The sequence below is a fragment of the Canis lupus genome, chromosome 6 (genome assembly GCF_003254725.2).
Source record: "Canis lupus dingo isolate Sandy chromosome 6, ASM325472v2, whole genome shotgun sequence".
Taxonomy (NCBI): Eukaryota; Metazoa; Chordata; class Mammalia; order Carnivora; family Canidae; genus Canis; species Canis lupus.
Window position 1 is genome coordinate 67,348,805 of NC_064248.1, and position 26,641 is coordinate 67,375,445.

Consider the following 26,641-nt stretch of genomic DNA (forward strand, 5'->3'; position numbering starts at 1 on the left):
CAGTAATGCAAATTGATGCAGCCGCTATGGAAAATAGTATAGATGTTCCTCAAAAAATTAAACATTTGATCCAGCAATTCCACCTCTAAGTATATTTAGCCAAATAAATTCAGAAAAAAAATGCAAAGTTATATGCACTCTATGTTCATTATAGCAATATTGATAGCAGTCAAGATATAGAAACAACGTAAGTGTCCATCAATGGATGAATGGTAAAGATGTGGTACATGATGGAATACTAGTCCGCAGGAAAAAAGAATGAAGGATGCCTGGGTGGCTCAGTGACTGAGCATCTGCCTTAGGCTCAGGGTATTATTCCGGGGCCCTGGGGTAGAATCTTACATCACCTTCTGCCTGTGTCTCTGCCTCTCTCTCTCTCTCTCTGTGTTTCTCATAAATGAATGAATAAAATCTTAGAAAAATGAAATCTTGCCATTTGTGACAAGGATGGACCTTAAGGGTATTTTGCTAAGTGAAATAAGTCAAAGAAAGAAAGACGAATACTATGTAATTTCATTTACATATGGAATCTAAAAAAAATTAACAAATGAAACAAAACAGATACAGAGAGCAGATTGGTGGTTGCTAGAGAAGGAAGGTTTTTGATGGGTGGTCTAAATGAGTGAAAGAGGTCAAGAAGTAGGAACTTCAAATCATAAAATAAGTTATGGGGATAAAATGTACAGCATGTTGACTGCAATCAATAATATTACCTTGTATATTTGAAAGTTGCTAAGAGAGTAAATTTTACAAATTCCTATCACAAGAAAAAAGTTTTAGTAATGCATGGTCACAGATGGCAACTAGACTTATTGTGGTGATCATTCTTCAGCGCATATAAATATTGAATCATTATGTTACACACCTGAAACTAATAGGTTATATGGCGATTTTGCCTCAATTAAAAAAAAATAGAAATGTGTGAGAAAAGGTGTTCTTCTTGAAGTGACGTGTAATCTTGAGATCTGAAAGATGAGTAAGAGGTGACAATGTAAAAGATCAGTAGAGATGGCCTCCAAGTGGATGGCCAAGCATGTAGAAATACGGCAATCCAAGGGAAGCAAGCTATCAAGGCTGGAGTTTAAAAAAAAAAAAAAAAAGAAAAAGAAAAAGGTTCAGGGGAGTGGTGACTTGAGTCAATTCTGAAGAAGTATGTAGGTTTCAGCTCATGTTAACTCTTAAATATAGGTTCCTACCCAAGGAATTATAAGAGATTTTTAAAGAAGTAGAGTAATGTAAGTAAACAGGTGTCCATTTTTAAAAGATCATTCAAAAGTAATGTGGAGAACATATTCGAGGGGGATAATTGTAGACCAGAAGGACTAGTTATTTGGCTATTTTAAATGTCCAGGGCAGAGATGATAATGGGCAAGAGGAATGGCAAGATAGATGGAAAGTGAACAGTGTAGTAATATGTTTTGGAGGTAGAATTGTCAAGACTTGATGAAGCTTGGGTATGGCAAGAAAGAGGAAAAGGTCAGTAATAACATGATATGTTATCTAGTCAAAGCAGGCCTCACCGAGGACATGCTCTTTGAACTTAAACCAAGGATGACAGGGAAGAGTCAAACACAGGACAATTTATACAAAAGAAAGAAAAATGAGTGTAAAATTTCTAAATTTGGAACTCATTAGGTGTGTTTAAGGAAGAAGAAGGATATTCAACAAGAGGTAGGTAGGAAATAAACTTTGTAGTAAGATAAAAGTAATCTTTTCTGATGACTCTTGAAATATTAGGCAATATCATTGTGTCATTGAGGGTGGAAGAGAGAATGCTGATATTTGAGGAGATATGGTATAAACTGGTCATTTTAAAGACTAGGGGCATGAATAAATAGAAAGGCATAGTAAGGTTTTTTTTGGTTTGTTTGATAGTGCAGAGGAGTACACGATCTTAAATTTAAAGTGAGACAGGTTAACCTATCTGTGTTTTCTCTTTTCCAAACTATTTAATCAGTTCTCTTCTCATGTGAATTTTTTAATAAATTGTGTTAGAGATTGTAGCTTTGCCAGAGGAGTATGACAGAAAGAAAATGGGACAAGAGAGTGATAAAAATAATATGTGATGAAATGCAAGCTGGGGAAAGAGGGATTGACTCTATGAAACAGATGAGGGTAAAGAGCTAGAGTATTTGATGAGTGTGAAGAAATGTTTAAGTAAAAGCATTGTCATGGGAACTGGACATGATGGGCCAAGAGTAGAATGCTTTACTTTGTGATTTTGCATCTTGTGCATTTAATGGTGAATGCAAGTTTCCCGTCAGCACTTGCCAGTACAATAGCCATTAGCCACTGTGGCTATTTTAATATGCGTGCTAATTAATTAAAAGTACAGAAAGTTGCAAATCCAATCCCTCAGTTCAACTAATCATGGTTCAAGTGCACAATAACCACCTGTAGCTAATGATGATGGACACTGTAGAGATACAATTCCCATTAATGTATAAGGTTCTATCACACTGTGCTGGTCCAGATCACCATCTTTGGAATGAATGATAGAGAAAGAAGATAAGGAATATCAGTGCAAGTGAGGGGGACAGACCAATAAAGAACTATGATGTCCATTGAATCTTTTTTTAAAAGATTTTATTTATTTATTCATGAAAGACACACACAGACAGAGAGAGAGAGAGACAGAGAGAGAGACAGAGATACAGGCAGAGGGAGAAGCAGGCTCCACACAGGGAGTCTGATGTGGGACTTGATCCGGAGACTCCACAATCATTCCCTGGGCTGAAGGCAGATGCTCAACTGCTGAGCCACCCAGGCATCCCAGATGTCCACTGAAACTTTACAAGGATACAAAACTCAAAAAAATGGTGACAGAAGGAGAGAAATGACACTGTGGAGGTAAAACTTTAGTGTAGATGACAGCAACCAGAATTTGTAAGGAGAGCTCTTGTATGATGGCATAAACTTAAAAAGATCTCAAAGCTTTAAAGAGCAAATAGGTATAGTTGAGCAATATAAGGGGAAAGAGGAAAGGAGACAGAGGCTCCCAGGAAGATGAGATGCCATGTACAGGCTCATGGAGGCCCAAGAGAAAGAGTGACCCTTTCTAAAAAAAAATATGGAAATACCTTCAAATGACTGGAAAAATGAGAAATGGAGTGCCTAACACACTCACAACCATTTCAAGTTCATTAACACACTGAAGTCCACCAATAGCCACCATAGGGAAGCTCTTTAGAGGACTTGGTAATCTCCTAGTATTTAGTTCCCTGTTGCTTCAATGGTGTCCTCCTTCTCAACAATGTGTAAATAACATCCCTAGTCCCCCCACCAACCAACTGAGTATGTAAAGTGCACAATGTAATGCATGCAGTGCTGATCATAGGACTATCTAATAATATCCTGAATAAGGACATTGGTGGTATGGTCAAATCCAATAGAGATAAAATAATCTCCAATGGTAAAAACATATATGTATGTGTGTAAGCTTTCACTAATACACATGTATGCATATATGTAATACTGTATATGTAAAACACATGCACATGAGATATACAAATCTCTTACAACATTGTGTTTCCAAATATCATCTATTACATCTCTCATTTATAAGGAAAAAAAAAACGTTTTGAGCAAAATGGTAATAGGAAAAGAAATGCATAGGTAAGGGATTTTTCTACTCTCTCCACGGGAAATCAAGGGAAAAAAGAAACAATTATCAAGATAATTCAAGGATAGAATAGGAAAAAAAAATGCTTGCCTAAATTATCTGAATAGTTAATGAAATACTTGAGCTTGAGGCCTCAATTATCCAAGTAAATGAATCTGTTTTCTACTGTAGTTTGCATGGACATTTGATGAATAAATTAAATTTGCCTATGGTTCTAATTTGCCTAAGGTGCTAGAGAAGCTCTTTCCTTTCCCTCAAGGTACAATTAAGTCTCTGCTGGGCTAGGCTCAATATTATTCAACATATGACATATTATTTTAATTCCTAGGCATGTTATAGTAAACCGATCAAAGCATCCTAAAGGAGCAGACTCAACCTACACATAGCCAAAATATCCATATGAATAAGTATAAATTGGCTTGCTTTGTCTAAATGAAGGCCATAGGAATACTGCTCATTTAGTAATTAATGAATCCTGAGAGCTTAACTTTTTCTTTTCACCAACATGCTTTTAAAATATTGAAATTATAACCACAAACAAGATTTAACTAATATGACCAAAGAGGCCACAGCCTACTGAGTTTGAGTTTTGTTAGGCATTTTTCACAATCATGCAAATTATAAGATACGAAATATTATTTCTTGCCAAATGTTTGAACTTAGCCAAGTTTAAATGTTCAAAATTTTAAATTGGTTATGATACGACCAAAGCATCATTCTTTTAATGTAAACATAAGAATTCCTTGGATATATTTAAGAAAAGAACTCCTAAACTCATAGTATGCTCTTGTAAAATGCATCCCGTTTAATTGATTTAAATGAATTATTTAAAGGAATGGGAGGAGTCAAATTTCCAAAGAGAGTGGTTTTGTTTATTTTAGAAATGTCATTATCATCTGTGGTCTGTTGCCATCTAAAAATAAAAGACCAAAGGGTATGCCTACAGGGATATTGGCAGGGAGAGCAGATGTTCTGGGCTAAGCCCATTGTAATTCTAACTTTATTGTACAGCACGTGGCACATTTTGAACTTATACTTACGCTTTCAAATTCAGAGATCATAGCTGAAGTGACTTCCCAAATATATCAATAAGAAAAGCCTGTTTAGTAAATGAAGTATCGAAATGCTATGATCAGACTTTGTTCTCTTTGATAAATTGGGTACTGTACTGTGAATCTCCTTCTGACACCCTTTTTTCTTCTACATGCCTAAAATTTGAAATTAGATATGCTTGCAACTTGCCAAGAACACAGCAGTACTGAACTGCCCCTAGGTTTTCTTCTAGATAACATTCAGCTGCCTTGCATCTGAAAGCAATTGAGGACACATTTTAATGTGAACTGAAATAGATGCAGGCTGGATGTTCCATAGTGGTAGAGAGGGCAAATAATCTTTTTTTGGAAGTGGTAGCCATACGGGGTCAACCCTACATTCAACAAGTGAGATTCATGATGCCAATGATCCTCGTCACAAGAATCAGAAATAAAATTGGATGATGTGAATTTTGTGCCACTGTGCAGTGACTGTGGTTGGTCACGGCCAAATACATTTTAATATCTTCACTTATCTATGATTTCAAACAACTCATTCAAACACATATTTGGTTTACTTCAATTTATAACAACATTGTGAAATAGGCAAGTCAGAGAAATTACCCATATTTGCCAAGTAAGAGAAGTATACCTATCAGTTACGTGAGTTGAAGTTTTCATGAGTAAATAAGTAGCCTCATTCACTTTTACCTTTAGAGCCAATCTATTTTTATCAGACTATAATATTTTGCCAACACCTAATGATTCATTTATATCCTCATTATAAACACCATTAATCTGCTAAAAGAGCAAAAGAGCAGAGCACGGTTGTTTTCTTCATGTCCTTTTTATTTTTTTTTTCACGATAAATGTACTCTTTAATCCCCATCACTATTTCACTCACACCCCACCCACTTCCCTTCTGGTAATCATCAGTTTGTTCTCTATAGTTAACAGTCTGTTTCTTGGTCTCTCTCTCTCTCTCTCTTTCTTTCTCATTTTTTTTTCTTAAATTCCACATATGAGTGAGATTGTATGGTATTTGTCTTTCTCTGACGGATTTATTTCCTTTAGGATCATATTCTCTAGCTCCATCCATGCTGTCGCAAATGACAAGATTTCATTCGTTTTTATGCCTGAATAATGTTCCATTGTACATATACACCCCACCTCCCTTATCCATTCATCTTTCAGTGGACAGATGGCTGCTTCTGTAGTTTGGCTATTGTAAACAATGCTGCGATAAACATAGTGGTGCATGTATCCCTTTTACTTAGGGTTCTTGTATTTTTTTGGATAAATACCCTGTAGTGAGTCTTGGATTATAGAGCATACTGTTTTCTAGAGTGGCTACACCAGTTTACATTCCCACAAAAGATGCAAGTTTTCTTTTTTCTACTTCCTGGCCAACACTCATTGTTTCTTGTGCTTTTGATTTTAGCCATTCTGACAGGTGTGAGGTGATAGCTCACTGTAGTTTTAAATTGGATTATTTGTTTTTGGGTGTTGGGTTATATAAATTCCTTATATATTTTTCCATAGTAACCCTTTATCAGTTATCTCATTTACAAATATTAGAAATATATTACTTCAATTCTGCAGGTTGCCTCATGGTTTTGTTGATTGTTTCTTTCCTTCATTGTGAAGAAACTTTTTATTTTGATTCAGTCTTCTTTCATTTCCTTCCAAAGAAGGAATTTCTGATAGCGTCAGACTCAAGTAAATTAAAAGCATTTTCTGAATCAAATAAATTTGAAGGAATAAAATTCATGGCGTTACAATAAAAATAAATTTCTTATGTGACTATAATTCTTTAAAAAATATAATACTGAATGAATTAATGAATCAACTTTTATCTACAAGCAATTTCCTACTTAAAATTGTTGCCTTCCCAGGGCAGCCCCGGTGGCACAGCGGTTTAGCTTTGCCTGCAGCCCAGGGCGTGATCCTGGAGACCCTGGATCGAGTCCCACGTCAGGCTCCCTGCATGGAGCCTGCTTCTCCCTCTGCCTGTATCTCTGCCTCTCTCTCTCTGTCTCTATGAATAAATAAATAAAATTCTTTAAAAAAAATTGATGCCTTCCCTAGAATGCTTACAAAAATAAGTAAAGCATGACATAATCTGGAAAGATTTTTCTTACTTTTGACATATCAAATATAAAATATATCTAATCTCTGATTTTATCATGTGAAAACACATGATAATATGCTTTCCAATGGGAATTGTTCAATAAGAATCTGTACCTTTTTTGGCATTTATAAAGCCAATTTTTATCGTACATCCTTTTAGTATAGATTGATGAATTAAAAGAACATTGATGTTCTTTATTCTGTATGAAATAATACATTCTTTCTCGAGATTCTTTGAATTCTTTCAAATGAACTATATTGAACCTGACTTTACTGCCAGCACAAAAGGATAAGGGTCGATGTTCTGAAACCAATTTTGTTTTGGAGAATTTTAAATTTGGAAGCTGTTGTAAGAAATCCTTAAGAAAAATAAGAACTAATTAAAATGACTGTTAAATTTCTTGACTTAAACTGAATTTTTTTTACTATCAAATGTATTTTGAGCCTATTTTCCAAATCCTCAACAGGTTTCCTACATATTATTGCAATCCATATGTATGGTAATTTTGACAAAACAAGATGGCTATTGTCTTCCCATCTCTGGGACTTAGTGGAGCATTTTGGGAAGTAATTACATTCAATATACCAATCAAGCAGTTATTCTGTCATTACTGATAAAATTTCATAATAGCATGGAAGTTGAAAATAGCCCATGGGGAGAAGATTGTACAAAAAAACAAAACAAAACAAAACAAACAAACAAACAAAAAAAACTAGTTCTTCTGTAACTTGATTTCATGTGCACATCATATAGCTTTAATAAAATTTGAGACATGAACTGATAACCAGCTTAAGTCAGTTGCCTCCTCCAATATCAAAAAATTAGGTTATTATTCAATTATATTATTTAAATTTAACAACCTATTTTTAGAATTGACGAAAGCATCTTACCACTAAAATCAATGAGATTTGTCAGGTAACAGCAAAATAGGAGCTGCACTTTCTTCAAAGTCCGAATATATGTGAAAAAAAGGGTAGACAATTGAATTCTAGTGTAATTGTTATTCCATGAACACAACTACCAAAAACTGTAATTTCTCTCTGACTCCTTTGGCAAAAAATACTAGTGAATGTTTATTGAGTGTATTCTGATATCTGTATATTGAGCACAGCCCTATCAAGCTAGTATTTTTATAAAGTTCATTTTATGGATGTGGAAACTGAAGTCCTATGAGGTTAAGTAAAGTGCTCATGCTCATTCAGTTTGGAAGTTAATTTACTTTTTTTAATTTTTATTTTTTATTGTTTTAAAAGATTTTATTTATTTATTTATTTGAGAGAGCGTGAGTTTGAGCTTGAGCTTGAGCTTGAGCAGGGGGCAGGGGATGGTGGACAGAGGGAGAGGGAGAAGCAGACTTCCTTTGAGCAGGGAGAGCAACAGGGGGCTCAATCCCAGGACTCTGGGATCATGACCTGAGCCAAAGGCAATATAGATGCTTAGCCGACTAAACCATCCAGGTGCCCCATGTTGGCAAGTGAATTCCGTCACTAGTTTATCTGGTCCAGAATCCATGCTCACATTTACTAAGCTCATGTAAATCTGCTTCCATGTGTGTCTCTTCTTGTTCCATTAGCATTATTTAACATTCGTGGTTGTTAATCCCAGAAACCAAAAGCTTTCTTACTGGATTGGCCAACATGGGGATTAAATGCCTTATATTTGATTATATAACTCTAACCCCATTTAGCATGCAGAAAGTTAATTGTTACCTGAAAAAGTTTTCAATTCAGAGTGAAAGAACTGTGTACGTAATAGAGTGAATTTTTGGTTTGCCGAATAAGCTTATTTTGTTATGTCAAACATAATCAAAATATTTCCCCACATCTAATCAATGCGTCATATCCCATTCAAACAGTACCAGCTAGATACTCTGAACTATTCTTCCTTGATAAGTTCACCCTGGTCACTTAAAGGAAAACTATGAAATTTTTAAAGCCCAACATATTTCTTATATTCTACATTAGAATATGCTGACATTTTTACTTTATTTATTTGCTATATGCATCATGCCCCTGATCTTTGTATTATATATCATCACTTCTTCAACATCTCCTCAGTGAGTAAAACATGAACTTTAAACCTTGTCAAGTGGTGATCAATAACTGTCTTCAAGGAATAGCTTACAACAATAGAACTTTAGAGCTCCTTAAAAGAATACACTGTTCAATTGCTTTAATATATTTTCTGTCAAAAACTGAAATAGTATGATTGAATGTAAGGTACTTTGCATGCAGTATATAGCATTTACAAAGTCAGAAGTATTCCTATATGATACTTTGCTCACATAAGCTGATGTCAACATTTTAAATGATAAACAATAAGATTTCATTTATACCAACAGTTTTAATACATCCAATACTAATCAAGAATAGCCGCCCATGGTCTTATTTATTTATAAACTACTGGATATTTTGTGCAAAAATATGAATTAGAAGAACATTCTCAATCAAATTCAGTTATTCTACTTTTCAATATAAGGGGATAATGATGTTAATAAAACCTAGTAGTCTGGGATTGTTTTCTTCATTATTTTATTCACATTTGTGATTAGAAACATATATTAATTATATTCAGGACAGGCACAAGGGAAGGATTTTTATAGAAACCAGAAAAAGCCCAAAGCTATGATTATATTTAAGTTTTGTAACTTAGCCAAGTCCATTATTCATATTTATAATTTAAAAAGTCATCGTGCTCTCAAAATATTTAGACCCCTCCTGATTGTATTAATATTTGATATTTGATTAGGTTAAAATGCAAATGTGAACCCTCCATATGGTGCAGAGTAGCAGAGGAACAATATGTTCCATGTGGCCAAGCCACCTTGGATCTTTCAATAATAAATATTCACAAGCTCCATTAACACCACATCATCACTACTTAAATTTTAACCTACCAGGTTTTGGGTCAGCAATAAAATTTGGTCAGTATCTTCACAACAGCAGAATTAATGCTAGTAGAAAGTATAGGGCATAAGAGTAGACAATTTTGCTGAAATAAGCAGAATGAAATCCTGCTATAATATTTTCTCAGATACAAAAAATGGAGAGAAATAAGACAATAACTTAATTGCACAGTGTGAGAGAAAATATCCAGTAAGACTAAAAATCAGGAAGCAAAAAAACAAAACAAAAATACAAAACCACAGTTTAAACAAAATGAGTTCCTTTTCCTATTTGCTGAATTTTATTTTTAATTGTATAAAGTTTTATTTTGAAGAATGTCTTAAGAAACACTATAGGAAATTGATGTGAGAAGCTTAGAAGGCAAAGGAATCTCCAATGATGGAAGACAATGACTTTGGTCGGCATATATTATTTCAGATTTGAGAGCTGGATAGTGAAGTCACTTTGCAAAGGCTAAATAGTTTAGATAATTTTTTCAAGAACAAAATGTCTATGAAATATATTGCTGTAAGGGTTGTGATGTTGCTTAGTGCATTGAGAAAAAGAGGCTAGAGCAATGGAATTGATCTCTGATTGGACTAGTTAATTTAAATATTTCATGTTGAAGGTGAAGTTCACAGGATAATTTTTAAAAGTGATGTACGACTTATAAGAAGAGTAAATAAAACACATTGGGTATTTTTGGTTTGCTGCTCAGCATCCATCCTCCACTGTGAGAAACCAGGATGAGGAGTCAGAGTTCACTCGAGACCAAAAGTGAGGCTCAGGAAGTAGACAAAATGAAGTAATTTGTTCAAGGTGTGGGTAAAATGCCTACTAAGCTCCAGACGAAGTGCATCTCAGAACTTCCATATGATTTGCCTGGACAAAAAGAAGCTTTCTTCCTTCCAAGTGTGTTGATTTGAAAAGTGAAACGCTGCAATTATTTTCAGATGACAATAAAGCTTGCTTATGAATAAACTTGATACATTAAGCAAGGCACAGTAGTAAATCATAGAAAAACAGATCCAGAATCTCAACGACAAGGAGAAAGACATGACTGACCCATACCATACTGAAGTTTGCAGTGTTTCAGGATTGATTCAACTGTCCATACCAATAAATATATTTTATTAAAGCAAAGTGGATTTTTTTCTTTTTTCAAAAAAAAAATCCTAATTAAAAAAAAAAAAGAAAAAGAAAATGTGTAAGAAAGACAAGGACCAAGACTTATTTAATCCCACCATTAGTTTAAAAGAGAGAGAGAGAGGAAAATACACACACACACACACACACACACGTACAAGTAACTCAAAGCACATAACTTACTTAAAAGTTTGATGTTATTCAAATTCTAAAAATTCCGAAGTCAAACAATGATCTTTTCTCGTCCTCATTTTCATTATTTTTAGCTCCTTGTTTTTAGCCAGACTTGTCCCATGTGAGCTGAGCGAGGAGAATATTGGAATTTTCCTGTGGATCTTGAAAGTCTTATTCCTTGAAGAATCGGGAGCTGCACTATTCATTGAGGAGTTAGGAAATGCCACAGCTTGGCAATTTTAAGGAGATGGAGGAGGTCAAAGAGCTTGGATATTTTGGGCTTTTGATCCCATAGGAACCTTTCGTCCTTGTGATGGTCACTCTGTCACATGGACATACTTAGCTGCAGCAGGAGCAGCCTCAGCAACTTAATCAGGTGTCTCAGTAGAAAGAATTTTCCTTCGCTCTCCACTAACCACCTAATCTTAGCTTATCCCTCTGGGACCCCACACTCTCAGCATTTTCTTTCACCACTCTGTAGAGTCTTTGACTGCAGTGTAAGCAACACCCGAATGGCTCATTAAAGCCATTATTATTAGCTTCAGACAATCCCGGGAGGTCTACATCAGCTTTCACCCTATTTCATTCTGTCTGTGCGCTGAGTAGGACTATATTAGGACAAAAATGCCTCAGTTCCTGAATAGGCAGGAAATAGTATTTATTATTAAATAGTATGTATTATTTTTGAAAGAATACAGCAAAAAGCATAGAGGTAGAGATAGCAATAGATATAGTAGGGTTTTAATCAGCTACATTGATTTATGAAAATTAAGATTTTTTTCCCCCAACAGCCCCACAGGAGGAAATTCAGAATGAACAGGGCTTTTATTATCCCCTTTAAAACTCTAGTTTCTCAATATTGATTTAAAGCCTTTTCAATACTAATGATGTACTATCTGTGTCATTGGGTACGAAAGGATTTAGATGGAAATTGATGACATCTACATGTATTTACGTATATATGTACATGAAATGTGTATTTCAAGGAGTGACAACGAAAAAGCACAGTTTAGCATTGCTGGTGATGGCTTTGTTAATACTAAGATGTGTGGCCGCAATGACAATGTCCACGTGTGTATAATGAAAATCACAAGCTTATCTACTTATACTTGATACCTTCGAGAATTTGTGGTAGGTCATAATTAGAACTCCCCAGTGCTTGATTCACTCCTCTGCATTAAATAAACCACTTACTGAAATACATTATCACATTCTGCACATGAAGTACTTTAATATGACTAAATAATGTGCTGGAGACCTAAAAGTTCTATTACCTGCAGTATCTCATTTTTGTTGTTGTTGTTTTCTGACTCATTACTTTTACCTTTTGATCCTTTGGTCCACTACGGAGTCCCCTGTGAATTGTTTCTGAGACTTCTGAGGTGATGTCCTATATGTGCTCAATGAGGCCAGTGTTTGTGCTACTCTATCTGGTTCTCCTCTCTCTCTGTGCTGTCATAGATTCGGCCTCTGTTCTACAGGGTATTAGAGGTCTCTGGGAGCATCTTCCTGCTTCACCTATACAGCTGGTGTTCCAGGGCTTCTCTGTCAGGAATTCAGATGAGTAGCTTTACAAGCCTCCACCACCTTTGTCATCCTTCCACCTCAATGCCAGGCCCTATAATACTCAAAAAATTTCTCCTGATGACTCAAAACTGTGAAATTTTGCACTTTTTTTTTTCAGGAAATCACAATGAACATATATCTGATTATAGTCACATAATATTAGAGGAACAAATCACAGTGGTGCTTGGGTGTCAAGGTGTCACAGGGTCCATTGAAATTATACTTCTACTAGTCCTTTACTCTCTAAAATGTAGGCTTGAGGATCCCTGGGTTGCTCAGTGGTTTAGTGCCTGCCTTTGGCCCAGGGTGTGATCCTGGGGTCCTGGGATTGAGTCCCACATCAGGCTCCCTGCATGGAGACTGCTTCTCCCTCTGCCTGTGTCTCTCCCTCTCTCTCTCTCTCTCTTTCTCTCTCTGTGTGTGTGTGTGTGTCTCATAAATAAATAAATAAAATCTTTAAAAAATAAAATAAAATGTAGGCATGGACTCAGAAGACTGTAGACAAAGATATGTTCAAGTTACCATGTTTGACCATATGAGTTACCATCATATTCTAAGAGCCAACACTCAATACTTTTTTATTAGGTCACATTCATTTTGTCTAGCTTAGTCTCTTAAGATGATATATTTTTCATGTGAATCTTCAGATTTCCACAAAATAGAATACATTTGGTCTATTCCTTTAGGTCTTCACATGTGCTCAAAATTGCCCATGACTTATCAGTGTACAATTTAGAATTGTAGCTCAAATTACGCTTGTTCACACATTTCTGTCATTTTAATCTATGGTCTACTTGAGTAGCCATATCTGACTCATTCATAAAAAGTAGGTTTGCAAATTCATGAACATTTTCAAATTTATTGGAATTATTTTCAGCTAAAAACTGAAAACCCCACTCAATGCAATAAACATTTCAATTCAATTCAGAGTTAAATTACTGACACCCTAACGTTTTAATAGATTTTATTTATTTATTCGTGAGAGACACAGAGAGGCAGAGACATAGGCAGAGGGAGAAGCACACTCCCTGCAGGGAGCCCAGTACAGGACTTGATCCCAAGACCTAGGGATAACAAACTGAGCCAAGGGCAGCTGCTCAAACCGCTGTGCCACCCAGGGATCCCCCAATTCTCTTTTCATTGATTTTGCTTTATCAATTTTATCCTGTCTCTTCTTTACCAGATCATTCTCTTACAAATATAAATATATCCATACTGCTCATTTTCTCATGAAGAAGGGGAAAGAGTTGACCTCAACTCTTACGACACACTCAGGCTAACCTCCTCCAATCCTTCCTTGTCCAAACTTTATTTATATTATTCTTCAGCTTCTTGCAGTCCAGTTTCTGCCTCCAAACTCTCAAACCAAGTTGGCTTCACAAGAAAAAAACAACGAAATAAAAAAAAAAAAAAAATCTCACTTTTCTCCTCCCCTCAGTTGCCTGTTGTATCACTCTATTATCTGAACCCAGCAGAAAGCAGGGGACCCGGGTCTGTCGGTGCAGTTGGCCTCCTAGTGCAAATGAAAATTTCCAACCCAAGTGTTCTTGCCAATCTCATACCCATTTCTTTGGGCTTGCTCCAAACTCATAGTGCTGGCAGAAAAGGTGGTTTTAAATAGCTGTAGTTGTAACATATATTCCTGTTCTCATGACCACAGCTAGTTAAGGTTGGAACATAAGCATTGTCTAAAAAGAATTGATCATATTCTGTTTCTAAGAAATTTGCATTTAGGGCACAGAGAACCAGACACTTAGATGCTGCACCAGTAAGATCTTATAGAATATGGGCAGGATAACTTCCCACTTCTGAATAAGCTCAGTTTTAATCTCTATAAAATTTCTGTTTTAAAAAAATACTGTATTTAATTTGAGAAAACTTGCATAGCTTTTCCTGCTTCCAAATGATGCATGATTAAGATAATTCCAAGAAAGATAACAAATGATTTATTTTAAAAAAGAAAAGAAAAAGAATGTTCAAACAGAAGTTTATATGTTTCTCCAAAAGACAAGGAAAAAAACTTTGAAAAAAATATTTTCCAAGTGAATACACTCTACTGAATTATACGGTAATTTGACTCAATTCTTGAATCCTTGATTAGTGCCCAGTCACAGTTTTTAAAGTGTGAGTTTAGTCAGGCATTTATTCCTAAAAAACCTCCTATAGACTACCAATCAGATTATGAATAAGCATGTGAATCAATACTTGTCAAAAAAGCTTATTGATTATCAACTGATCCCATTTTAAAAAATGACAGTAGTACCCATTTTTTAGTATTTAGCACAGAATCTAGGGTTTGTATTTTCATTCTTTATGCCTTCTTATGTTTCATTTTGACCCTAAAGTTATTGAGAAAGGAGACTAGGTAAATAAGCCTTTTGAGCGTCTGAGACATCCATAAGGTACCTGAGGGTAAGTTACCAGAAATTATTTATTTATTTACCTATAGAAATCAATTTGCATTTTTGGAGTCACTATGGTATATCTGTTTAGCAGCAGAAGGTGATAAGAACTCAGGAGTTTTTTGTCTGCTATTTACATAATGTAAAATTAAAACTAAGTCAGTGTCACTGAATACCAGCATGTATACTGTGTATAGCACAACACCAGACAGTACTATTTATACACTATTTATAGACCATGAATGTAAAATTTGCACAACCACTCTTGGCAATTATGCCACATCTATCAGAACAATTTGATGTTTTAAATTTGTGTTTCTAACGTGTAAGCTCCAAAATGGCAGGATTCTTGGTCCTCTTAGCACCATAGCAACGAGGCTAGTGCCTAAGATACTATAGGATTTTATTGCATGAATAAGTGATAAAGCCGACAGTATTGAAATCACTTGTATTATTTAATTAAAGAAAAACACAATTCTGCCTTCACTCTAGGTTTACTATATAGCCACATCAAGGACTGAGCATAAAATTGACTATTAGAAACACAAAGTGTTAGAGCCATCATTTTTCACATCTAGTCACAAGACTAAATGGGCATGTGAAATTCAGAACGTACACGGGGAAATCTCTAATGCTCATGCCCGATCTAACTCTCAAATAGAGGCTCTCTCATAAGTTTAGGCCAATAATACTTGGAGTAAAAGCTTGCATGAAAAAAAATATAAGATAGACGATTTATGGAGTATTTTGTCTGGTGTTCATAGAGGTAAATAATAATTTAATTAAATGCTTGAAAATTAAATAAAGCCTAGAGCTCACTTTGAGGCTTTAATTAAACTTGTTATTATAAATAGACCAGGACTGTCTAACTTGTAGAGGAAATAAAAATTATAAAGTATGGAATTATGGTTTATTATTTAAAATTATGTATTTAGTAAGACATCAATATATGGTTTCATGACATCTTCATTGTGAAAAGTGATATTTACCAGGTCAGTTCCTTGTGCCTGAATAGTTTACATATAATATCTTTCAGTAAATGCTAGATGACAGTTCCTGTTATTCATACGAGGTATTAGATAGCAATACGTCTGCTAGAGTTCATACAAAAGTTAACAGAGAAGGAAAGGAAGGCAAATTAGTAAAGCCATTAATTGTGTTGCTGAGTCTAATCATTTGTTTGTTTTAGCTAGAATTTTCTGCCTTTATTGCAGTCATTAGTACTTGACAGTGAATAATCTTGTGTTGAAAATTCCTAATTAGTTTAGGAGACCTTTTTTTTTTTTTTTTTTTTTTTTGTAATTTGTTGCAAAACTCGAGATTGTATCAATATGGGCGGATATAGTGATACTTATAATCCAGTCATAGGGTCTTAAACTTAAACTAAGAAATTATTTCCCATAATAGATAATAGTAGAACCATGAATAAAGTTCATAATTTTGCTGAAGGTTCTTCCCTCTGCAGACATTAGCCATCTAAAGGCAAGAGCATGTTGTAAATCAAGTAATGCTTCCATTAATCATAATGGGAGTTAAATGTATGTCAAGAGAATGAATCCCCTTAGGTATTTAAAATGAGTTTCCGTTACTATACATCTGTTGATGTAGCTTGGTAAGGTATTTTCACACTTTCAAAGAATCACCCCTTTCGGCAAGATTAAATAAGAAAGCATCAGATGAGCATGTCTTTGCCAAGCTTCTGAATTTCAAATGCTCCTGAGGACTCCAGGAAGCATATGAAGCAGCATCTGTAAAATGTGCACAGGAGCCTGGGAGAGTGATCCAGACTGCCTGCACCTCAGGTAACTTAGAGACACCCAGTATAACACACTTTCTGCCAGCTACTTGCCCTGTCTCCACCAGATCTTTGTAGGCAAGGCATAGTTCCTCACCCAGCACAAAAATGAGAAATCTGTCTTCTTGCCAGGTTTAGGTCAATATTATGAATTGAGTTGTCTGACTTTGCGTGTGTGTGATTAAGGCATATTTAGATCCAGAGAATGCAAATAGCTTCCTAATTTAGGCTATTGTGATCTTTATGAAACCAAAAAGAAAATTATTGGAAAACTGTAGCTAGGGATGCCTTTACAAAGAATTAAAAAGAGGAGGAAGAGGAAATCCAAACCAAGTTACTTAGAACTCTTTGCACTTTTCATGAGGTTTCTCCTTCTCTATAATCAAATTAAGGATTAAAGGTTTTACCATATAAATGCAGAAATACTTCCACGCTGAAACATCTTCATTTTTATGTAATTGGAATTTCAGGATAGTTGGATCCATAATACTTAATGGTATAAGGTTAATAAAAAAATGAAGAGGCATGAGAAAAGAGTGGGGGGGAGCAAATAAGTGGGTGTGGGAGACACCATCGATATTAAGAATATTTAGAACTAAGGATAAGGATGGTAAGGGCCAGAGAGTGAAAGGGAAGGCAATAGACGAAATCACGCAAACAGCTTTTGCCAGAGTTTCATGCAAATAATAATATTGGAAAAAATAAGGAACCAAGAGTCTAGAGGTACTAGTTTTTCACGGTTGAAGTGTGGAAACCAGAGATAAAGAGTAATAGCATATGGGTGGGAATCTCTGTGCCTCAGGATGGACACATTTTGTCATGACGAGTCACATTTAGTATTTAAATAAATGACACAGAAAAGAAATACATACTAAGAGTCATAATTTTGGAAATAACACCAAACTTCTGGGGAGACAGCATAATATCAAGTTAATGGCTATAAACGAGGAAGATTTTATGAGCCTGTGCAGGTGGTTAAAAAAGTGGCAGAGAAATGTGAACACATCCAAGTGCAAGATAATATGAGTACTGAAGTGTAATAAAAATGCATGTGTAAGATGTCAGTTAGACCAGGAAAAGGATTTAGGCGTCATTTCCCTGATGACAGTAATCCAATAGGCTATGTGTTAAAAACACAATCCAAAAATATATCATCACTGAAAAAAACTGCACTGGAAGTAAACAGAAGAAAATGGTCAGGTATTACAGGGTATCTAATGTGGAGGCACTGCTCTGGGCCCTGAGGATAAAACACCAGATCAGGTCCCTGATTTCATGGAACTAGAGTCCAATGTAAAGCAAAGACTGATACTTGTAGGTGTATTTCAGGAATGTCAAAGCATGCACCTGGAATTGTCTTCCTGCAGATGTAAGCACAGCTCACTCCTTTCGCTTCTTCGGGTTTTGGCTCAAATCCCATCTTCTCAAAGAGGCTTTTTTCCTGAACATCTATTTAAAATTGCAATACTTACTTACTGTTGCCTAACATCCTCTGGTTTCTGGCTTTACTATAATTTTTTTTTTCTATATAATACTTATCACCACTAACGTTATCATTGAGTTCACCTATTTATTTGTTGGTTATCTCTGTCTGCCAATGAGAATGTACGTTTTATGAAACCACGGGTTTTTGTCTGTTTTATTTACTGCTATATCCCCAATGTCTGGAAGAGTCATAGGCCCTAGAGGTACGTAATAAATTTTGTTGAATTAATGAGTGATGTCATGGTTTGAAGAAACTAAACTAAACCAGTTGGATAAAGATTGGTGGGGGCGGAGGGTTATGTTGGATAGTGTGGTCAAGACAGCCATTTAAGTAGGTGATGGGAAATGAGAGAAAGCCTGCCCTGTAAAGATCAGGGGAGAGGCAATGTCACAAGGAAACTAGTTCAGATGCCAAAGGCATGTATCAGGTTAAAGAAGCTGTAAGGGGGATGGGTGGTGGGGGTGCGGAGAGGAGAGAAAATGGAACCATTAGATAAGCAGCAGCCAAATCGGGGATGTGCCTTGTAGGCCACAACCACAAAATGTTTGACTTATATTTTGAATACAATTAAATACTGTTGGAAAGAAAAAACAAAGAACAAAACAAACAAACAAAACCCCACAGCTCTTTAGCTATTACATAGGATATTGGTGAAAGGAATACAGTGAGGAGTCGTAGAAACAGAGAGAGCTGCAACACGTTGGTGCAACTGTTACTAGGTTAGGGCAGTGTAATAGCATTGGATATAGGAAGTGAGGGGCCAGATCCCAGTCAAATCCTTATTCAACTCACAAGCTTAGTGATATTGGGCAAGTTCTTTAATCACTGCAAGCTTTGGTGTGTTTATCAACAAAATGGGATTAATAAATTTCTTACTTCAAGTTCTTGGATGATTAGATGATTAGATCATGGTCAAATATTTTCAGGTTAAAACAAACTTAAATCTGATGATTTTTTGCATGGACTAATTCTCCAGATGTAAAGATATATGTGCGTTATTAGAAACACATGGTAGGATACCCACTAGATATAAATAACAGATACGACATTTATTCCCTCTTGGAATATATGATTCAGAGCACTTAAAATTTGGACATATGCCTGAAAACCACCTGCAGATGAAACAAAATACCGCAGAGAGATTCAGAAACTGGGCATACCAAGAGCACATGCTCTGTTCTGATTTCAGCTTTATTTCTAAAATCAATGCAGCTCAGAAACCTGCTTTTAGAAATGAATGCAAAAGCAGGTAAGGAGTCCATTTGCCTAAACCCTGTCAGAATTCTAGCATCTATTCTGTTCAGAGAAAACATAAGCTAAAAGGTTTTGCTATTGTGGTTCACCTTATATTGATAAAATGCTTCTTGAAAAGTTATATATCCACAAGTGAGACACAAAGAACAAGAACTTATGTGGCTATCATACAAAAACTAGTTTGTCACATTGATACCATTTTCTCTTCTGCGTTGGCTTATTTATTTTCAAAAACTAAATTGAAGACATATATTAAATTAAGATTTTCCTAATATGACTGCCATTTTAAATATCATTTTCATTACCGTGGAGGCACACCTAAATCCACAATCTACTGTGAAGCAATATGTAAAACCCTGAAAGAAAAATGAAGCGCTCAAATAAAAGTATAAAATGCTATAAATCATGAGTAATAAACAGCTACACGGTAACATAATCCCTTTATCGATATCCAAGGCTCTAAGACTTATTTATTCTCTTATTCTTACCGAAAGAGCCCAAATTTGATTTATTTATCTCATTTCAATTAAGGAAAAGCTGCCAAATCTGTTTGTACAGTAAATCCCAAAGATCTGTTAAGAAAAATAATCCAAAAGCGGAAACAAGGCAGAAAATGACTACATGTCTTAATATCATACTGGAGCGCTGTATAACCGGCTCACCCAGTATTAGTTGTCTAGGGGTGTGCATCTTTCTGTTGGACTCGCTATTTACTACTGATTTATGCCCAGAGTTCGGTAAGGTTACTATTAACTTGTATACTGCTGTCTAGTAGAGAAGTAAGTCACTTTTGTCCAATATAAAAGATAACCACAAATTGACAGTTTTAATGACCTATAGGACATTAAACAATTTCTTTTTCTAGCTTAGCAGATGTATTTCATCATGCCCTTCCCAACTAACTATAAAAATTCGTGTGTCTCAGATGTTCTCAACCAACTTTAGCATCCTACTGGGCCCTTCATTAATGAGTCAAATATATCTTTGAGATGTGCTCACTCTGTGTTTGTTTGAAACGTGATTTTGACAATGAAAGTGATACCTTTGCAATTTTCAAGGTTCCCTCAAAATGTTGAAGCAGATTAAGCTTAATTTCTAGAAAAGCTTTCCAGTCCACTTTTATTTCCCTTTGGACTTTGGATTAATGCCCAAGGTGCACTATATGACCTTCACTGAATTCGTCTCTCTCTCTCTCTCTTTCTCCTTCTCTTTAGCTTTATTTTTGTTTCTGGTTCTTGGCAAAGTTCGACTCTTCTGATGGTTGGTTCATGATAAAAAATATCATTCTCGGGATCCCTGGGTGGTGCAGCGGTTTGGTGCCTGCCTTTGGCCCAGGGCACGATCCTGAAGACCCGGGATCGAATCCCACGTCGGGCTCCCGGTGCATGGAGCCTGCTTCTCCCTCTGCCTGTGTCTCTGCCTCTCTCTCTCTCTCTCTCTCTCTGTGACTATCATTAAAAAAAAAAATTAAAAAATAAAATATCATTCTCCATAGGGAACAGCAATGGGTAGAGAATCAAATTTTGTGGTCTGACTGTTTGGTGATCTTCGGTTTCCATTCTTGAGTTAGAAATGGAAGAACATTTACTTGCTAGTCTTCTTTTTCCTTGTTTTGCTCTTTATCCACAATGACTTTTAATCAATTACAACATTTCATGCACACTGGAGAGGAGAAACCCCTTTGAGATCCAGATAAGTGAGCTTTTATGTTCCATGTAGATTTCATCTTGGTTAAAGTATAGACCAGACATTGCAAGTTCTCTCCTGTCTCAGTTACTTGTAATTGAAGAAAGCCCTTACCACTCGTGTAAGAATTTGAAATATTTTTGTTCCTCATAAATGTACACAAATTTGATTATAATTTTTCTTGAATAAAAGAATTTCTATATTTACATTTTATAGAAAAAAATAAAGCAAACAATGAAAAGTGACAACTTCTAGGGGTGAGGAAAGAAGGAAATGACTTCCTACAATTTAAATGTGTTGGTCTTGGGGCACGAGGGTGGCTCAGTGGTTGAGCATCTGCCTTCACCTCAGGGCATGATCCTGGGATCCTGGGATCGAGTCCTGAGATCCAGTCCCACATCGGGGTCCCGGCATGGAGCCTGCTTCTCCCTCTGCCTATGTCTCTGCCTCTCTCTCTCTCTCTGTGTCTCTCATGAATAAATAAATTTAAAAAAAGAAAAGAAAACAAAAACAGAATTAATGTGTTGGTCTTAAACAAGGAAAATAAACATCTCAAACTGACTAACTCAGAACCATCTTACCCAAGAATTCAAGTTTACCTAACCAAGGTGAATCCTTGGTAAAGTCAGACTGGTTTTATCATTTTGGTTAAAAGGACTATCTTTTCTCTAATCTTAATATTTGAATTATCATACAAATATACATCATTTTTAAATACGGCTTGGGCTTAGGTCTTATAAAAATATTAGTTAATATGAACTTTCTAAACTTCTTATATTGGTACAGATCACATAAACTAACAGTACTCCTGTATTAATGGGTAAGATTATAGACTACAGATATTGTTAAAATACATTAAATTATACTTTTAGTGAACTTATAAGAATTCAACAGTGATTACACCCTCTAGGATGTCAGCTTAAACATAACTCCTCAGATTATTAGTTAATTTAAAATCTGGGAACAAAATTAGATTGTGCTAATGGTAACTTTTGGGTATCTGAAACATTTCTAATAAAAAATTCAGAATTCTTGCTCAATTAATTTAATTTAATTTGTTTTATTTATCTTATTTTATTTTAAAATTAAAAATGTCATAGAATAACTGTACCTTTTGGGTTTTTTTTAAATATCTTTATTTTTTCCATTTAAGAAAATGTTAAAGAAATAGTTCAAGCTGTAATAGTTCTTAGTATATATGTTTGTGAGCTTTGTTCATGTGCTAAAATATTAGTTCTAAGCGGCCTATTTCCCAATTCTCTCTGCAACATAGAAATTCATTAATTTGCTTAAGAGTTTAGCAACAATAATGTCAAAGAAATAGAAGTGAAAGTAATGGGATGTCTCCCTATCCTTCTGCTATCCACCCCCCTTTCCCCTACTGTAAGGGAAAATACTTTTGTCTTAACCTAAAACAAACATCAGCTTGTTCCAGAATAGGAAAAAGGTACAGTGTAAGACAAAATTTAAGTAGCAATACAGTTTGTGGAATATTTAAGGGAAGTTCATTTTATTTGCCTTGGTTTACAATTTATTTTGAGTTGAATTATGTTCCCCCAGAAGATGTAATCTAGTCCTAATCTCTAGGTCCCCTGTAAATGTGAACTTATTTAGAAATAGTCTTAACAGATATAATCAAATTAAGATGATCTCCTTAGGGTGAGCTCTAATTTTGGGTAACTGGTGTCCTTATAAGAAAAGGAGACAATACAGGGTGGGGCAGGGGAAGGGTGGGGGGGGGATAATACGTGAGGAAGCAGAGGCTCAAAGGAGGTAGAAGGCCCTGTGAAAATAGACACAGCCATTGGAGTCATGTTGCCACAGGCCAAGGAATGCCTCAGGCCACCAATAGTTGGAAAAGGTAAGAAATAATAGTTCCCTAGAGACTTCAGCTTGGCCCTGCCTACAGACTTCTAGCTTCCAGAACTGTGACAGAATAAATTTCTATTGTGTTAAGCCACCCAAGTGCAGTAATTTCTTATGGCAGCCATGGAAAAGTAATATGCAATATCTGTAAACATTGAATCTGAAAAGAAATGGTGACATGTATCAAAACATCGAAGTTTATTCAGCTTTGAAGGGTTGTTCATTCAAAAGGAAAAATTTGTGGATTCTCTTTTGCTAAAAGTTACATTAAAACAAAACTGGGGCACTTGAGTGGCACAGTAGGGAAGCCCCTGTCCCTTGATTTCAGTTTGGTTGTCTTCTCAGGGTCCTGAGCTTGAGCTCAGCATGGGGCTTCATACTCAGTGCTGAGTCTGCTTGCCATTCTCTCTCCCTCTCCCTCTGCATCTCAGCTCATGCTCTCTGTGTCTCTAAAATGAATAAATAAATCTTTAAAAAACACTAGAATTTTGGTTTTCTTATGGGTAAAATGACTATTTGGTCTTAGAGTATTTAGTCTGTTTCCAACAAATAGTAGTAAATAGTATCTTTTGGATAATCTTCCCATATAATAAGGACAGTATTTTGCCAGGATAATTTCCTGTGGTTTATGCTGACTTGGTTATCTTTGATTATTTTTAAAAGCATACAATGAGAGGCTCCTGGGTGACTTAGTCGGTTAAGCATCTTACTTTTGGTTTCTGCTCAGGTTATGGTCTTGTGGTAATGAGATCAATCCTTGCATTGGGCTCCATGCTCAGCATGCAGTCTGCTTCTGATTCTCACCTTCTGTCTCCCTCTCTGCCCCTCTCTGCATGCACACTCTCTTGCTCTCTTTAAAATAAATAAATGTTTTAAAAATAAAAGCAAACAGTGGGTATTCATTCCTTCAGAAAGAGCGATGCTTCTTTAAATTCATGTTACTTTCTATTATGTATATATTTTAAAATACTCTATTATCCTCTAGGCTAGTAGGTTATTAAGCCAAAGTTGTTTTTCTCAGGCATCTGTGCTCATATCTTAATCAAATGTCCATAAATTTTTTGATAATTCATTTGATTTTGCCATCTCTAGATCATATCCTAAATTCAGAAAAAAAATAATTTTCAAGATGTCTTTTAGATTCAAAATTATCTTTCATGTTTCCCAAATGGCTGTTTGCAATAATCATAATCATTTTTTTCTTTCACTTCAAAAAAGGAGGACACTAGAAATAATCAGATTTGTCGTGGTGTTTCTTTCTTATTAATTAGCTCAACACTAGTGTATGATCTACAAGGCAAGAGGTGTCAGATGAAAGGTGAAGCTTAGTCTTTCTCAGCTTAATTTTACACAAGTAAAAATTACCAATAAAAATATGTCTTAAAAATTTTAGCCTTTACAAGATATATCGATTTCCCTGGAAATGTATCAATGCCTTCATTGTCCACACTATGTTCTTACCCTTAAGGGAAACATTGATCAGTTTCTTAGAAAAGAGTTATCTATTTCACTCCAAAACAATCTTGTCCATTCTTACACTGCTGGTTGCTATAATGAGATAACAAGCTCTAGTCAGTCTATCATCAACAGGTTATTTCTACTTTCCCCCTCATGGTTGCCTCAAGGCTCTGCCACAAACTACAGATTTTGATGAGTTTTCAAAAATGAAGGACAGTCTCATGGCCTCTCTGGCAAAACAACAACAACTGTACCAGGTATTCTTAACTACTGTTATATCAAGGGAAAGATTCATATATATGGGCTTCTGAGTTGTCACTGTTTAGAAAACTGTAAGACTATACTGAGAACTGAGTCAGGATTTTCTTTATCTTTTTGGTTAAGAAATAGATGACTCAGGAGGGCAATCTGCTGGCCCAAAATCCACTGGAAGAAGAATTAATGAAGAAATGAATGAGATGTTGAAAGAAATCTAATTGTGATTACTTTTTATTGAATATATGATGGTGTTGCTGCTACATGGTTGCTATTCTATTTTAATGAGTATAGAAGAAAGTCTAGGCCTGATCTACTTCTAGACCTAGATTCAAGCAACACTTTTACTAGTTCTTTACTTTTTTCTCTCTCTCTATTGTCATTTGACACTAGTTCTTCACTCAGTGGTAAAGGTGTTATTTTTTTAGGTTTAATAAGAATTGTCATCCTGTTTACAAGAATATAATTCTACAAACCGATTGTGTGTCCAAAGTCATAACTGGAGTGTCAAATTGTATTTGACCACCTATGATAATGCCACTATTAAAGATGAATATTATACTTCCTATATGGAATTAGTGCCTACAAAACCCTTCCAGGAAACAGATCTGGTAATTGTTCTATGGTTTTTATAGGTTCTAGTTCTTACAGGTGATAAAGAAGTTTATGTTACTTCCTAGAAGGCTAGAAGCCAGGACCTTGAGAAGTGAGAAATTTACCCTTAATTATAGGTACCAAAAATAAATCTCTGGAGATGAATTTTGAGGATTGGTTTCAGAAAATCCAAAACAAAAAACTAACAAGAGTGACTAAAAAGAAACTGCTGGAAAAATAGAGAATAATGAAAATGCAATCCTAGATTATTTATAAAATTTCCAAATGAAAATTTTCTCCTTTAATAATTGCTCAATGTGGGATCCCTGGGTGGCGCAGCGGTTTAGCACCTGCCTTTGGCCCAGGGCGCGATCCTGGAGACCCTGGATCGAATCCCACGTCGGGCTCCCTACATGGAGCCTGCTTCTCCCTCTGCCTGTGTCTCTGCCTCTCTCTCTCTCTCTCTCTCTCTCTGTGACTATCATAAATAAATAAAAATTTAAAAAAAAAGAAAGCCTCCTTTAAAAAAAAAATTGCTCAAAAACAAAACAAAACAAAAAAAAAAACAAAAAAAAAAAAACAAAAAAAATTGCTCAATGTTGTATAGCTCTAGATTTGTTAATCATACTACAAGGAAGCTTGTATAGTTAATTAGCTTTCTTTGCTATAGCTATATAAATTATTTAGGCCAACAACAACAACAAAAAATGATACTAAGATTTGTTGTACAAATATTTGAAGAATATTTATAAGAACAATTAGAATTGTTAAGAAAAATATATCCAAAATATAAACATAAGACAATAAGATGATGAAGTGTCCTTAGAATGGCACACTGGGAATTGTTGAATTAACCTACTCAAGAATCATTAACTCTATGAAACAGGGGTTGGCAAACTACGGCACACTGCCTAAATTCACCAAATGACTTATTTTTTTATGACCAATAAGTTGAAAAGAATTTTTACGTTTTTAAAATGTTATAAAAGACAAAGTGAAGGAGACTATGCAAGGAGATTATATGTGGCTTGTAAAACTTAAATGTTTACTATCAGGCCCTTCACAAAAAAGTACTAATTTGTTCCAGAATATGTTTTTGCCTGATTTATAATTTAGTATTCATTAAGGCCTTCAGTCTGAGAAGTTGCATGTAAATGTGTAGTTTTTTTTCCCTTAGAAGGCAAATTATTTCTATCTGGTAAGAAAGGTAATGCTAAGTGTTGTATTTTTACTGACATAATGTATACTAACCAATTTTGTCTGTAATATAGCAAACTTATTTGCATCCTG